This window comes from Lolium rigidum, chromosome 2 (assembly GCF_022539505.1).
Source record: "Lolium rigidum isolate FL_2022 chromosome 2, APGP_CSIRO_Lrig_0.1, whole genome shotgun sequence".
Classification (NCBI taxonomy): Eukaryota; Viridiplantae; Streptophyta; class Magnoliopsida; order Poales; family Poaceae; genus Lolium; species Lolium rigidum.
Window position 1 is genome coordinate 224,455,056 of NC_061509.1, and position 17,235 is coordinate 224,472,290.

The window sequence follows — 17,235 nt, forward strand, 5'->3', positions numbered from 1 at the left end:
GATCGACTACATCAACAATGAGATCTAATCTCGTAGGCTTTGGAATCTTCGAGGGTTAGTCTCACATACATCTCGTTGCTTCGATCTTGGTAGATTAGATCTTGCTTCTTCCTAGATTGGATCTTGGTTTTTGTTCATGTTCACGGTAGAATTTTTTTATTTTCCATGCAACGAACCCATCAGTGGTATCAGAGCCGTGTGAATGCATAGATCTGTTGCACGAGTAGAACACAATGGTTTGTGGGCGTTGATGCTCTTGTTGTTTTTAATTAGTGTACTTTGCATCTTGCGGGATGGTGGGATGAAGCGGCCCGGGCTAACTTTACATGACCGCGTCTCATGAGACTTGCTCCATGCTTGACATGCAACTTGTATTGCATAAGTGGCTTTGCGGGTGTCTGTCTCTCCCACCATAATTAAGATTCAATTTACTCTTTCAATTGACAATATTAGTATCAACGTTGTGGTTCATGTTCGTAGGTATATTGGATCTTACTCAAAAACCCTAAACCACGTAAAATATGCAAACCAAATTAGAGGCGTCTAACTTGTTTTTGCAGGGTTTGGTGATGTGATCTGGCCATGATGTGATGATTATATTTGATGTATGAGATTTTTATTATTGTATTGTGGCAACAGGCAGGAGCCTAATGGTTGTCTTTAATTTTTTTAAGACATGCGTGTCTATTCACCATGTAATAGCTTTATTCCATATTCCATTACTATGAGTTAGTAGTTGTAATAGTTGCTATGGATGGTGGACAACCATGAAGCGGCTCCATGGACCTTGGTGCAATGCTGGTGATGATGGAGATCATGCTTGTGTGCTTTGGAGATGGAGATCAAAAGCACAAAAAGAAAGGCCATATCATATCACATATTATGAATTGCATGTGATGTTAATCCTTTATGCATCTTATCTTGCTTAGATCACGATGGTAGCATTATAAGATGATCCCTCACATTAATATCAAGATAATAAAGTGTTCTCCCCTCGTATGCACCGTTGCTAAAATTCATCGTTTTGAAGCATCTCGTGATGATCGGATGTGATAGATTCTACGTTCACATACAAAGGGTGTAAGCCATGTTGCACACGCGGAAATACTTGGGTTTGCTTGACGAGCCTAGCATGTATAGACATGGCCTCGGAACACAGGAAACCGAAAGGTTGAACACGAGTCATATGGGTGATATGATCAACATGTTGATGTTCACCATTGAAGCTACATCATCTCACGTGATGATCGATTTTGGTGTAGTGGATATGGATCGTGTGCCACTAAACAACTATGATGGATATTGTATTAAGGGGAGTTCATTAGTAACTAGATTAAAACATGAACTAATTATCATGAACTAAATAGTATTTTGAATTAAATTTGTAGAATTGGTATCCGTTATCTACCATGCGCTAGTCTTGTAATTGAGATAGAAATATTGTTAAATCTGATAAGAAACTTTACGAACTGGTACCGTATTGTTAAAGAATCAAGAAATGATTAAGTCATATTGCAAACTTTTAGTAAACCTCACATTGTTGATTCAAAGAGCAATGGTTTCAATTAGTACCTAAAATCATCTTGTCTCCGTGAAACTTGAAGTTCAAATCCATTTAAAAAGTAAGGAGCTGGAAATTTTGTTTTCAGAAATAAGCAAGGTATGAGATATATGTGATATCTAAGACCTTATTGCAAGATGATAGAATATAATCTAGTGAGACTACATAAACTCATAATTTTTATGGGAATGTATGAAGGTTGAAGACGCCAGGCGTCCCAATCCTCCAACTAGTTGGGCACTAACGATATTCGCATATCCATGAAGTGATCGTCCTTAGTATGCACCGTTGTTAAGACTCGTCGTTTCAAAGCATCACGTGATGATCGGGTGTTATATATTCTACGTGTGCATACAATGGGTGTAAGCCAGATTTGCACATACGAGTACTAAGGTTAAACTTTACGAGCCTAGCATGTACAAACATGGTCTCGGAAAGTCGTCATGATTTGATGGATAAAAATTATGAGTGAAACATTAAAAGGTTACTAATAGTGAAATCTGGAACACTTGTCATGTGATGATTCATACGTCCATTTTGCATCACTATTTTATATCATAATTTACTGTTATTCATTGATATATTTCATATTTAGAGATGATAACTATGTTATTTCACCTATTTGCATGTTTCATGATTATTAGAGAATCACTCACCGGAGTCAGAATTCTGCTGGAAAAGGCACCGTCAGGATGCAATATTTCTGAAGATCAACAATTGACGGAAAATATACCGAAGCTCTTATTTTTCCAGAAGACGGAGCCAGCCAAAAGGGGAGGCCGAGGAGGGCCGCCATGGCCCCCCCCCCAAGGCCGGCGCGGGCTCCACCCTAGCCGCGCCGCCATGTGGGGAGGGGGCCCACGACCCCCCTCGGCCATCTCTCCTTCGCGTACTTCATCTCCCGAAAACCCTAAGGTGGGGGGATCATCGAGAATAGACACAGTCGCCTCTGCGGGGCGGAAAACACCAGAGAGAAAGGAGCTCTCCGGTAGGCTGAAATCTGCCGGGGAATGTGGGGACCCCGGACTAACGGTCCGAAATACCCTGTTATGTATACAGTTCACGATCCCATGATCAGTGTGTCGTGAACACATAACCGAACTGATATCAAATTACACCATCCATTACAAAGCGGAATAAGAAAATTACAATAAGGTCACATGACCAATCTTTACATAATAGTCGCGGGATCACTTCAATCAGCGTAGAACCCAAGTCATCTGCCATAACCCTACAGGCAACTGACTGGGAAGACGTTCCTAGCTCGCATAGACGTCGTCAACTCCTTCTTCATCTGTCGAATTCCTCCAAGTCTGGCCAAGTAAATAGCCAGGGACAAAGCCGTGAGTACATTGGAATTGTACTCGCAAACCATCAAGAAAGGTGCTAACAATGGTAATTAAAAGAGACAAGAGAGGAAGAATAGTTTCTCTTGTGGATATAGCATGTGAAAGAGAATCAGTTTCTCTTGTGGATATAGCATCCCCACATCGCAGTTGAAGGGGACACTAAGAGGGTTCTATGACATCTTTATATCTTTGTTAAAGAAGATACTTCAAAAGAGTTCTACAACATAAAACACTAGGATGGGAGTAGCCCTTTTTATTTCCTTTCCGACCATCTTCACATGGTCAACCACTTTCCCGTACCCTTCCGGTACTCCGAAAACAACTTTCTCTTTTTCTTTGTAAAGCTTTTCTAAAACAAAACTAGCCCCGGTTAAGTATGGCCATCTCATCCCGTCCATGACCGCGGACGCGGCTATTCGAATAGTTTTGACTCTGCAGAGTTTGCACACTTTCACCACAACTATCCGGATACCTATCGTGTGGGCATCATCCCCGCATAACGACGTATGCCACGACGGATACCCGGACATAACCTTTCGCCCATTCGACTTAACACGAGGTCCTACCCTATGGAGTATGTACCTTCCCGGCATCGTGGCAACTCACCTCCTTTTGAGCGTGGCTCCACCGCCAAGCCAGGAGACCCATAGTGTCTTCCGGACGGGTCAGCCCCAAAGGCCTCCCGTTATACTATTGTCCTGAACTCGACAACCCGGACTCGGGGGTAACCGTACCCTTGTATAGTTGTGCGGTGCCTCATGCTAAGAAGAACAAACGTCAAGTTAAGCCCGTGCTCACTTTGGGGTAGTCATGGTTGCGCTGTAAAGGTTGTGATGGCGAACACTTATACGCAGTGCTCTTTTGAAAATTCATTTTTTTTTGTTACTCACACATCCTTTGGCGGCCAATAACCAGCCATACACCACTTTCTGAAAACATAAAGACCTTTCTCTTGAAACAACACTTGGGCAAGACAACATCTTCCCAAGGTTTTCAAAGTCTTTTCAAAACATAAAACATCGGGGTTTCCCAACCTAAGGTTTTATTGTGGAGAACAAGGCTATCAACAAGGGCGTGATGCTAACCATCATACCACTAAGGAGATGATTATTGCGGTGTCAAAAGGGGGTCATACATGCTTGGGGTAAGCATGTATGTGATCAACATAAGTTCGAAGATTCAACAAGGTTCATGATGTTAATCATCATACCACTAAGAAGATGATAATATATATGGTCAAGGGGGCATACATGCTCAGGGTGTGCATGCATAAGATCAACAAGGGGTTCAACATACTCGAGAGTAAGTATGCAGAACATCAACAAGGGGTTCAACAAGGGTGTCAAGAGGTCGACACACACAAGATAAGTGGGCATACCCCTTGATACGTCCAATTTGCATCACTATTTTATATCATAATTTGCTGTTATTCATTGATATATTTCATGTTTGGAGATTATACTTATGTTATTTCATCTATTTTGCATGATTCATGATTATTGGAGGATCGCGCATCGGAGCCGAATTCTGCTTGGAAAAAGCATCGTCGAATGCAATATTTCGGAAGATCAACAATTGACGGGAATTACACGAAAACTCCTATTTTTCCGGATGACGAAGGGAGCCGGAAGGGGGAGCTGAGGAGGGCCGCCATGGGCCCCCTCACAGGCCGGCGCGGGCCCTGCCCCGGCCGCGCCGCCTCGTGAGGAGGGGGCCCACAGCCCCTCTCGCCTCCTTTTCTTCGCGAATACCTTCGTCCCGAAAACCTAAGCCGAAGGGGTACGTCGCGAAGAGCCACGGCCTCCTCCGTGGGGCGGAGAACACCGGAGAGAAAAGAGCTCTCCGGCGGGCAGGAATCCGCCGGGAAATTCCCTCCCGGAGGGGGAAATCGACGCCATCGTCACCGCCATCGAGCTGGACATCATCTCCATCACCATCACCATCATCTTCATCATCATCACCGCCGTCTCCACCGCTGCACCTCGTCACCGCTGTAGCAATTGGGTTTGATCTTGATTGTTTGATAGGGGAAACTCTCCCGGTGTTGATTTCTACTTGTTATTGATGCTATTGAGTGAAACCGTTGAACCAATGTTTATGTTCAGATTGTTATTCATTATCATATCACCTCTGATCATGTTCCATATGATGTCTCGTGAGTAGTTCGTTTAGTTCTTGAGGACATGGGTGAAGTCTAAATGTTAGTAGTGAAGTATGGTTGAGTAGTATTCAATGTTATGATATTTAAGTTGTGGTGTTATTCTTCTAGTGGTGTCGTGTGAACGTCGACTACACGACACTTCACCTTTATGGGCCTAGGGGAATGCATCTTGTACTCGTTTTCCAATTGCGGGGTTGCCGGAGTGACGAAACACTGAGCCCCCGTTGGTATATCGATGCGGGAGGGATCGCGAGGATCTCGGAGTTTAAGGCTGTGGTTAGATTTATCTTAATTACTTTCTTGTAGTTGCGGATGCTTGCAAGGGGTATAATCACAAGTATGTATTAGTCCTAGGAAGGGCGGTACATTAGCATAGGTTCACCCACACAACACTTATCAAAACAATGAAGATTAATTAGCCGTATGTAGCGAAAGCACTAGACTAAAATCCCGTGTGTCCTCGAGAACGTTTGGTCATTATAAGTAAACAAACCGGCTTGTCCTTTGTGCTAAAAAGGATTGGGCCACTCGCTGCAATTGTTACTCCCGCACTTTACTTACTCGTACTTTATTCATCTGTTACATCAAAACCCCCTGAATACTTGTTTGTGAGCATTTACAGTGAATCCTTCATCGAAACTGCTTGTCAACACCTTCTGCTCCTCGTTGGGATCGACATTCTTACTTATCGAAGATACTGCGATACACCCCCTATACTTGTGGGTCATCAAGACTATTTTCTGGCGCTGTTGCCTAGGGAGTGAAGCGCTATTGGTAAGTGGAATTGGTAAGGGAAATTTCTACTGTTTGTGCTGATTTTATTTCTGCCTGCTGCTATAACTCATTATGGAGAGATCTTCTCTTGAGTGTTTATTTGGGAAATCTACTACTACTGCAAAGGTAGTGGATGAGGCGCCAGGTGATGTCTACGGGAGCTTCTATTCTTATAGACAGTGTTGGGCCTCCAAGAGCAGAGGTTTGTAGAACAGCAGCAAGTTTCCCTTAAGTGGATCACCCAAGGTTTATCGAACTCAGGGAGGAAGAGGTCAAAGATATCCCTCTCATGCAACCCTCGCAACCACAAAGCAAAAAGTCTCTTGTGTCCCCAACACACCTAATAGGTGCACTAGTTCGGCGAAGAGATAGTGAAATACGAGGTGGTATAAATAAGCAGTAGCAATGGCAACGAGAAAAGTGCTTTGCCCGGGACGGTAAACAAGCGGTAGTAACGCAGCAGTAGTAACGCGATAAAACGAGTAAACAAGCAGCGATAGCGATATTTAGGAACAAGGACTAGGGATTACACTTTCACTAGTGGACACTCTCAACATTGATCGCATAATAAATAACTCTTTCTCATATGTGCTACATACACTCTTTTGTTGGATGATGAACACATTGCGTAGGATTACACGAACCCTCAATGCCGGAGTTAACAAGCTCCACAATTCAATGTTCATATTTAAATAACCTTAGAGCATAATAGATCATTGCAAAATAAACCAAGAACTAACATAGTGCACACACTGTCCACATTACACTATGAAGGAGGGATAGATCACATCAATACTATCATAATGATAATTAACTCCACAATCTACAAGAGATCATGATCATAGCCTACGACAAGAACCACACGGTGCACACACTAGTCACCTTTACACCATGCAGGAGGAATAGACTACTTTAATAACATCACATGAGTAGCACACAACTAGTAGCGGTACAAAGTTCATCATATGGATCGCAATCATGTAAAGCAGCTCATGAGATCATTGTATTGAAGTACATAGGAGAGAGATTAACCACATAGCTACCGGTACAGCCCCGAGCCTCGATGGAGAACTACTCCCTTCTCATGGGAGACAGCAGCGTTGATGAAGATGGCGGTGGTGTTGATGGAGAAGCCTTCCGGGGGCACTTCCCCGTCCTGGCGGCGTGCCGGAACAGAGACTCCTGTCCCCCAGATCTTGGCTTCGCGATGGCGGCGGCTCCGGAAGGTTTCTCGTACCGTGGCTTTTTCGTATCGAGGTTTTAGGTCTGGGACCTTTATATAGGCGAAGAGGCGGCGTCAGAAGGTCGAAGGGGCGACGACACCATAGGGCCGCGCGACCAGGAGGTGGGCCCCGCCACCCTATCATCTGGGGGCCCTGTGGCCCCCTCGCGGCGGCTCTCGGGTGTTCTGATGCTTCCGGGCAAAATAGGAACCTGGGCGTTGATTTCGTCCAATTCCGAGAATATTTCGTTACTAGGATTTCTGAAACCAAAAACAGCAGAAAACAGCAACTGGCCTTTCGGCATCTCATCAATAGGTTAGTTCCAGAAAACGCATAAATATGACATAAAATGTGCATATAACATGTGGATATCATCAATAATGTGGCATGGAACATAAGAAATTATCAATACGTCGGAGACGTATCAGCATCCCCAAGCTTAGTTTCTGCTCGTCCCGAGCAGGTAAACGATAACAAAGATAATTTCTGGAGTGACATGCCATCATAACCTTGATCATACTATTGTAAACATATGCAATGAATGCAGCGATCAAAACAATGGTAATGACATGAGTAAACAACTGAATCATAAAACAATGACTTTTCATGAATAGCACTTTCAAGACAGGCATCAATAAGTCTTGCATAAGAGTTAACTCATAAAGCAATAATTTAAAGTAAAGACATTGAAGCAACACAATGGAAGATTAAGTTTCAGCGGTTGCTTTCAACTTGTAACATGTATATCTCATGGATAATTGTCAACATAGAGAAATATAACAAGTGCAATATGCAAGTATGTAGGAATCAATGCACAGTTCACACAAGTGTTTGCTTCTTGAGGTGGAGAGAGATAGGTGAACTGACTCAACATAAAAGTAAAAGAAAGGTCCTTCAAAGAGGAAAGCATCGATTGCTATATTTGTGCTAGAGCTTTTATTTTGAAAACATGAAATAATTTTGTCAACGGTAGTAATAAAGCATATGAGTTATGTAAATTATATCTTACAAGTTGCAAGCCTCATGCATAGTATACTAATAGTGCCCGCACCTTGTCCTAATTAGCTTGGACTACCGGATCATTGCAATACACATGTTTTAACCAAGTGTCACAATGGGTACCTCCATGCCGCCTGTACAAAGGTCTAAGGAGAAAGCTCGCAATTTGGATTTCTCGCTTTTGATTATTCTCAACTTAGACATCCATACCGGGACAACATGGACAACAGATAATGGACTCCTCTTTAATTCATAAGCATGTGGCAACACTTAGTGTTCTCATATGAGATTGAGGATATATGTCCAAAACTGAAACTTCCACCATGAATCATGGCTTTAGTTAGCGGCCCAATGTTCTTCTCTAACAATATGCATGCTCCAACCATTAAGGTGTTAGATCTCTCTTACTTCAGACAAGACGGACATGCATAGCAACTCACATGATATTCAACAAAGAATAGTTGATGGCGTCCCCAGAAACATGGTTATCGCACAACGAGCAACTTAATAAGAGATAAAGTGCATAAGTACATATTCAATACCACAATAGTTTTTAAGCTATGTCCCATGAGCTATATATTGTAAAGGCGAATGATGGAATTTTAAAGGTAGCACTCAAGCAATTTACTTTGGAATGGCGGAGAAATACCATGTAGTAGGTAGGTATGGTGGACACAAATGGCATAGTTATTGGCTCAAGAATTTGGATGCACGAGAAGAATTCCTCTCAATACAAGGCTAGGCTAGCAAGGTTGTTTGAAGCAAACTCAAGTATAAAAGGTGCAGCAAAACTCACATATGAACATATTGTAACTATTATAAGACTTTACATTGTCTCCTTGTTGTTCAAACACCTCAACCAGAAAATATCTAGACTCTAGAGAACAATCATGCAAACCAAATTTTAACAAGCTCTATGTAGTTATTCATTAATGGGTACAAGGTACATGATGCAAGAGCTTAAGCATGAGCACAACAATTGCCAAGTATCACATTATTCAAGACATTTTATCAATTACCACTTGTAATATTTCCCGTTTCCAACCATATAACAATTAACGAAGCAGTTTCAACCTTCGCCATGAAAATTAAAAGCTAAGAACACATGTATTCATATGAACCAGCGGAGCGTGTCTCTCTCCCACACAAGCATTTATTCAAACAAAAACAAAAACAAAAAACAAACAGACGCTCCAAGTAAAGTACATAAGATGTGACCGAATAAAAATATAGTTTCAAGGGAGGAACCTGATAAATTTGTCGATGAAGAAGGGGATGCCTTGGGCATCCCCAAGCTTAGACGCTTGAGTCTTCTTAGAATATGCAGGGGTGAACCACCGGGGCTTCCCCAAGCTTAGAGCTTTCACTCTCCTTGATCATATTGTATCATACCCCTCTCTTAATCCTTGAAAACTTCCTCCACACCAAACTCGAAACAACTCATTAGAGGGTTAGTGCACAATAAAAATTAACATGTTCAGAGGTGACACAATCATTCTTAACACTTCTGGACATTGCATAAAGCTACTGGACATTAATGGATCAAAGAAATTCATCCAACATAGCAAAAGAGGCAATGCGAAATAAAAGGCAGAATCTGTCAAAACAGAACAGTCCGTAAAGATGGATTTTATTAGGGCACCAGACTTGCTCAAATGAAAATGCCCAAATTGAATTAAAGTTGCGTACATATCTGAGGATCACTCACGTAAATTGGCATAATTTTCTGAGTTTCCTACAGAGAATTAGGCCCAGATTCGTGACAGCAAAGAAATCTGTTTCTGCGCAGTAATCCAAATCTAGTATTCACTTTACTATCAAAGACTTTACTTGGCACAACAAAACATAAAACTAAGATAAGGAGAGGTTGCTACAGTAGTAAACAACTTCCAAGACTCAAATATAAAACAAAAATACTGTAGTAAAAACATGGGTTGTCTCCCATAAGCGCTTTTCTTTATAGCCGTTAAGACGGGCTCAGCAGTTTTAATGATGCACTCGCAAGAAATAGTAGTTGAAGCAAAAGAGAGCATCAAAAGGCAAATTAAAAACAACTTTAAGCCTAACATGCTTCCTATGCATAGGAATCTTGTAAGTAAACAAGTTCATGAAGAGCAAAGTAACAAGCATAGGAAGATAAAACAAGTGTAGCTTCAAAAATTTCAGCACATAGAGAGGCATTTTAGTAACATGAAAATTTCTACAACCATATTTTCCTCTCTCATAATAACTTTCAGTAGCATCATGAGAAAACTCAACAATATAACTATCACATAAAGCATTCTTATCATGAGTCTCATGCATAAAATTATTACTCTCCACATAAGCATAATCAATTTTATTAGTTGTAGTGGGAGCAAATTCAACAAAGTAGCTACCATTATTATTCTCATCAAGTGTAGGAGGCATAGTATAATCACAACAAAATTTACTCTCCATAGTAGGTGGCACCAAAAGACCACTATCATTATAATCATCATAAATAGGAGGCAAAGTATCATCAAAGAAAATTTTCTCCTCAATGCTTGGGGGACTAAAAAGATCATGAAAACCAGCTTCCCCAAGCTTAGAACTTTCTATATCATTATCAACAATGGTGTTCAAAGCGTTCATACTAATATTACTACCAGCATGCCAATAAGATTTCACAGGTTTTTTAATTTTCGCATCAAAATATCCATGTTTTAAATCAGGAAATAGAATAAGAAGCTCATTCTTGTCCATTATGCCTAACTAGTGTAAACAAGAAACAAAAAGATGCAATTGCAGGATCTAAAGGAAATAGCTTCGAGTACTTACAACGGCGAAAATAGCTTAGTAGCCGAGATCGGAGTGTGAGTACCTTTTACCTTTCCTCCCCGGCAACGGCGCCAGAAAATAGCGTGCTGTCCACAACTGGCGCGTGGTTGACGAGGGAGGAAATGGTGTAGCTTTCCTTCGCTCCCCGGCAACGGCGCCAGAAAATAGCTTGATGTCTACGGGAGCTTCTATTCTTGTAGACGGTGTTGGGCCTCCAAGAGCAGAGGTTTGTAGAACAGCAGCAAGTTTCCCTTAAGTGGATCACCCAAGGTTTATCGAACTCGGGGAGGAAGAGGTCAAAGATATCCCTCTCATGCAACCTTGCAACCACAAAGCAAGAAGTCTCTTGTGTCCCCAACACACCTAATAGGTGCACTAGTTCGGCGAAGAGATAGTGAAATACGAGTGGTATAAATAAGCATGTAGCAACGGCACCGTAAAAGTGCTTTGCCCAGTGACGAGTAAACAAGCAGTAGTAACGCAAGAAAACGAGTAAACAAGCAGCGATAGCGATATTTAGGAACAAGGCCTAGGGATTACACTTTCACTAGTGGACACTCTCAACATTGATCGCATAATAAATAACTCTTTCTCATATGTGCTACATACACTCTTTTGTTGGATGATGAACACATTGCGTAGGATTACACGAACCCTCAATGCCGGAGTTAACAAGCTCCACAATTCAATGTTCATATTTAAATAACCTTAGAGCATAATAGATCATTGCAAAATAAACCAAGAACTAACATAGTGCACACACTCGTCCACATTACACTATGAAGGAGGAATAGATCACATCAATACTATCATAATGATAATTAACTCCACAATCTACAAGAGATCATGATCATAGCCTACGACAAGAACCACACGGTGCACACACTAGTCACCTTTACACCATGCAGGAGGAATAGACTACTTTAATAACATCACATGAGTAGCACACAACTAGTAGCGGTACAAAGCTCATCATATGGATCTCAATCATGTAAAGCAGCTCATGAGATCATTGTATTGAAGTACATAGGAGAGAGGTTAACCACATAGCTACCGGTACAGCCCCGAGCCTCGATGGAGAACTACTCCCTCCTCATGGGAGACAACAGCGTTGATGAAGATGGCGGTGGTGTTGATGGAGAAGCCTTCCGGGGGCACTTCCCCGTCCCGGCGGCGTGCCGGAACGGAGACTCCTGTCCCCGGATCTTGGCTTCGCGATGGCGGCGGCTCCGGAAGGTTTCTCGTATCGTGGCTTTTCCGTATCGAGGTTTTAGGTCCGGGACCTTTATATAGGCGAAGAGGCGGCGTCGGAAGGTCGAAGGGGCGACGACACCATAGGGCGGCGTGGCCGGGGGTGGGCCGCGCCACCCTATCATCTGGGGCCCCGTGGCCCCCTCCGGCGGCTCTCGGGTGTTCCGGATGCTTCCGGGCAAAATAGGAACCCGGGCGTTGATTTCGTCCAATTCCGAGAATATTTCGTTACTAGGATTTCTGAAACCAAAAATAGCGAGAAAACGAGAACCGGCACTTTCGGCATCTCGTCAATAGGTTAGTTCCAGAACACGCATAAATATGACATAAAATGTGCATATAACATGTAGATATCATCAATAATGTGGCATGGAACATAAGAAATTATCGATACGTCGGAGACGTATCAGCATCCCCAAGCTTAGTTCTCGCTCGTCCCGAGCAGGTAAACGATAACAAAGATAATTTCTGGAGTGACATGCCATCATAACCTTGATCATACTATTGTAAACATATGTAATGAATGCAGCGATCAAAACAATGGTAATGACATGAGTAAACAACTGAATCATAAAGCAATGACTTTTCATGAATAGCACTTTCAAGACAGGCATCAATAAGTCTTGCATAAGAGTTAACTCATAAAGCAATAATTTAAAGTAAAGACATTGAAGCAACACAATGGAAGATTAAGTTTCAGCGGTTGCTTTCAACTTGTAACATGTATATCTCATGGATAATTGTCAATATAGAGAAATATAACAAGTGCAATATGCAAGTATGTAGGAATCAATGCACAGTTCACACAAGTGTTTGCTTCTTGAGGTGGAGAGAGATAGGTGAACTGACTCAACATAAAAGTAAAAGAAAGGTCCTTCAAAGAGGAAAGCATCGATTGCTATATTTGTGCTAGAGCTTTTATTTTGAAAACATGAAACAATTTTGTCAACGGTAGTAATAAAGCATATGAGTTATGTAAATTATATCTTACAAGTTGCAAGCCTCATGCATAGTATACTAATAGTGCCCGCACCTTGTCCTAATTAGCTTGGACTACCGGATCATTGCAATACACATGTTTTAACCAAGTGTCACAATGGGTACCTCCATGCCGCCTGTACAAAGGTCTAAGGAGAAAGCTCGCATTTTGGATTTCTCGCTTTTGATTATTCTCAACTTAGACATCCATACCGGGACAACATGGACAACGGATAATGGACTCCTCTTTAATGCATAAGCATGTGGCAACAATTAGTGTTCTCATATGAGATTGAGGATATATGTCCAAAACTGAAACTTCCACCATGAATCATGGCTTTAGTTAGCGGCCCAATGTTCTTCTCTAACAATATGCATGCTCCAACCATTAAGGTGGTAGATCTCTCTTACTTCAGTACAAGACGGACATGCATAGCAACTCACATGATATTCAACAAAGAATAGTTGATGGCGTCCCCTGAAACATGGTTATCGCACAACAAGCAACTTAATAAGAGATAAAGTGCATAAGTACATATTCAATACCACAATAGTTTTTAAGCTATTTGTCCCATGAGCTATATATTGTAAAGGCGAATGATGGAATTTTAAAGGTAGCACTCAAGCAATTTACTTTGGAATGGCGGAGAAATACCATGTAGTAGGTAGGTATGGTGGACACAAATGGCATAGTGGTTGGCTCAAGGATTTTGGATGCATGAGAAGTATTCCTCTCGATACAAGGCTTAGGCTAGCAAGGTTATTTGAAACAAACACAAGGATGAACAGGTGCAGCAAAACTCACATAAAAGACATATTGTAAACTATTATAAGACTTTACATCGTCTTCCTTGTTGTTCAAACACCTCAATACTAGAAATTATCTAGACTCTAGAGAGACCAATTATGCAAACCAAATTTTAACAAGCTCTATGTATTTCTTCATTAATGGGTACAAAGTATATGATGCAAGAGCTTAAACATGAGCACAACAATTGCCAAGTATCACATTATTCAAGACATTTTATCAATTACTACATGTAGTATTTTCCGTTTCCAACCATATATCAATTAACGAAGCAGTTTTAACCTTCGCCATGAAAATTAAAAGCTAAGAACACATGTGTTCATATGAACCAGCGGAGCGTGTCTCTCTCCCACACAAGCATTTATTCAAACAAAAACAAAAACAAAAAACAAACAGAGACGCTCCAAGTAAAGTACATAAGATGTGACCGAATAAAAATATAGTTTCAAGGGAGGAACTCTGATAAATTTGTCGATGAAGAAGGGGATGCCTTGGGCATCCCCAAGCTTAGACGCTTGAGTCTTCTTAGAATATGCAGGGGTGAACCACCGGGGCATCCCCAAGCTTAGAGCTTTCACTCTCCTTGATCATATTGTATCATACTCCTCTCTTGATCCTTGAAAACTTCCTCCACACCAAACTCGAAACAACTCATTAGAGGGTTAGTGCACAATAAAAATTAACATGTTCAGAGGTGACACAATCATTCTTAACACTTCTGGACATTGCATAAAGCTACTGGACATTAATGGATCAAAGAAATTCATCCAACATAGCAAAAGAGGCAATGCGAAATAAAAGGCAGAATCTGTCAAAACAGAACATTACGTAAAGATGGATTTTATTAAGGGCACCAGACTTGCTCAAATGAAAATGCCCAAATTGAATGAAAGTTGCGTACGTATCTGAGGATCACTCACGTAAATTGGCATAATTTTCTAAGTTACCTACAAAGAATTAGGCCCAGATTCGTGACAGCAAAGAAATCTGTTTCTGCGCAGTAATCCAAATCTAGTATTCACTTTACTATCAAAGACTTTACTTGGCACAACAAAACACAAAACTAAGATAAGGAGAGGTTGCTACAGTAGTAAACAACTTCCAAGACTACAAATATAAAACAAAAATACTGTAGTAAAATAACACATGGGTTATCTCCCATGAAGTGCTTTTCTTTATAGCCGTTAAGATGGGCTCAAGCAGCTTTAATGATGCACTCGCAAGAAATAGTAGTTGAAGCAAAAGAGAGCATCAAAAGGCAAATTAAAAACAACATTTAAGCCTAACATGCTTCCTATGCATAGGAATCTTGTAAGTAAACAAGTTCATGAAGAGCAAAGTAACAAGCATAGGAAGATAAAACAAGTGTAGCTTCAAAAATTTCAGCACATAGAGAGGCATTTTAGTAACATGAAAATTTCTACAACCATATTTTCCTCTCTCATAATAACTTTCAGTAGCATCATGAGCAAACTCAACAATATAACTATCACATAAAGTATTCTTATCATGAGTCTCATGCATAAAATTATTAGTCTCCACATAAGCATAATCAATTTTATTAGTTATAGTGGGAGCAAATTCAACAAAGTAGCTATCATTATTATTCTCATCAAGTGTAGGAGGCATAGGATAATCACAACAAAATTTACTCTCCATAGTAGGTGGCACCAAAAGACCACTATCATTATAATCATCATAAATAGGAGGCAAAGTCATCATCAAAGAAAATTTTCTCCTCAATGCTTGGGGGACTAAAAAGATCATGAAAACCAGCTTCCCCAAGCTTAGAACTTTCTATATCATTATCAACAATGGTGTTCAAAGCGTTCATACTAATATTACTACCAACATGCAAATAAGATTTCATAGGTTTTTTAATTTTCGCATCAAATAATCCATGTTTTAAATCAGGAAATAGAATAAGAAGCTCATTCTTGTCCATTATGCCAAACTAGTGTAAACAAGAAACAAAAAGATGCAATTGCAGGATCTAAAGGAAATAGCTTCGAGTACCTACAACGGCGAAAATAGCTTAGTAGCCGAGATCCGGAGTGTGAGTACCTTTTACCTTTCCTCCCCGGCAACGGCGCCAGAAAATAGCTTGCTGTCCACAACTGGCGCGTGGTTGACGAGGGAGGAAATGGTGTAGCTTTCCTTCGCTCCCCGGCAACGGCGCCAGAAAATAGCTTGATGTCTACGGGAGCTTCTATTCTTGTAGACAGTGTTGGGCCTCCAAGAGCAGAGGTTTGTAGAACAGCAGCAAGTTTCCCTTAAGTGGATCACCCAAGGTTTATCGAACTCGGGGAGGAAGAGGTCAAAGATATCCCTCTCATGCAACCCCGCAACCACAAAGCAAGAAGTCTCTTGTGTCCCCAACACACCTAATAGGTGCACTAGTTCGGCGAAGAGATAGTGAAATACAGGTGGTATAAATAAGTATGAGCAACGAGCACCGTGAAAAGTAGCTTTGCCCGGGACGGTAAATGAGCAGTAGTAACGCAGCAGTAGTAAGGCAGTAAAACAGTAAACAAGTAGCGATAGCAGTATTTAGGAAAAAGGCCTAGGGATTACACTTTCACTAGTGGACACTCTGAACATTGATCGCATAATAAATAACTCTTTCTCATATGTGCTACATACACTCTTTTGTTGGATGATGAACACATTGCGTAGGATTACACGAACCCTCAATGCCGGAGTTAACAAGCTCCACAATTCAATGTTCATATTTAAATAACCTTAGAGCATGAATAGATCATTGCAAAACTAAACCAAGAACTAACATAGTGCATGCACACTCGTCCACATTACACTATGAAGGAGGAATAGATCACATCAATACTATCATAGCGATAGTTAACTCCACAATCTACAAGAGATCATGATCATAGCCTACGACAAGAACCAACACGGTGCACACACTAGTCACCTTTACACCATGCAGGAGGAATAGACTACTTTAATAACATCACATGAGTAGCACACAACTAGTAGCGGTACAAAGCTCATCATATGGATCTCAATCATATAAAGCAGCTCATGAGATCATTGTATTGAAGTACATAGGAGAGAGATTAACCACATAGCTACCGGTACAGCCCCGAGCCTCGATTGAGAACTACTCCCTCCTCATGGGAGACAGCAACGTTGATGAAGATGGCGGTGGTGTTGATGGAGAAGCCTTCCGGGGACACTTCCCCGTCCCGGCGGCGTGCCGGAACAGAGACTCCTGTCCCCCAGATCTTGGCTTCGCGATGGCGGCGGCTCTGGAAGGTTTCTCGTACCGTGGCTTTTCCGTATCGAGGTTTTAGGTCTGGGACCTTTATATA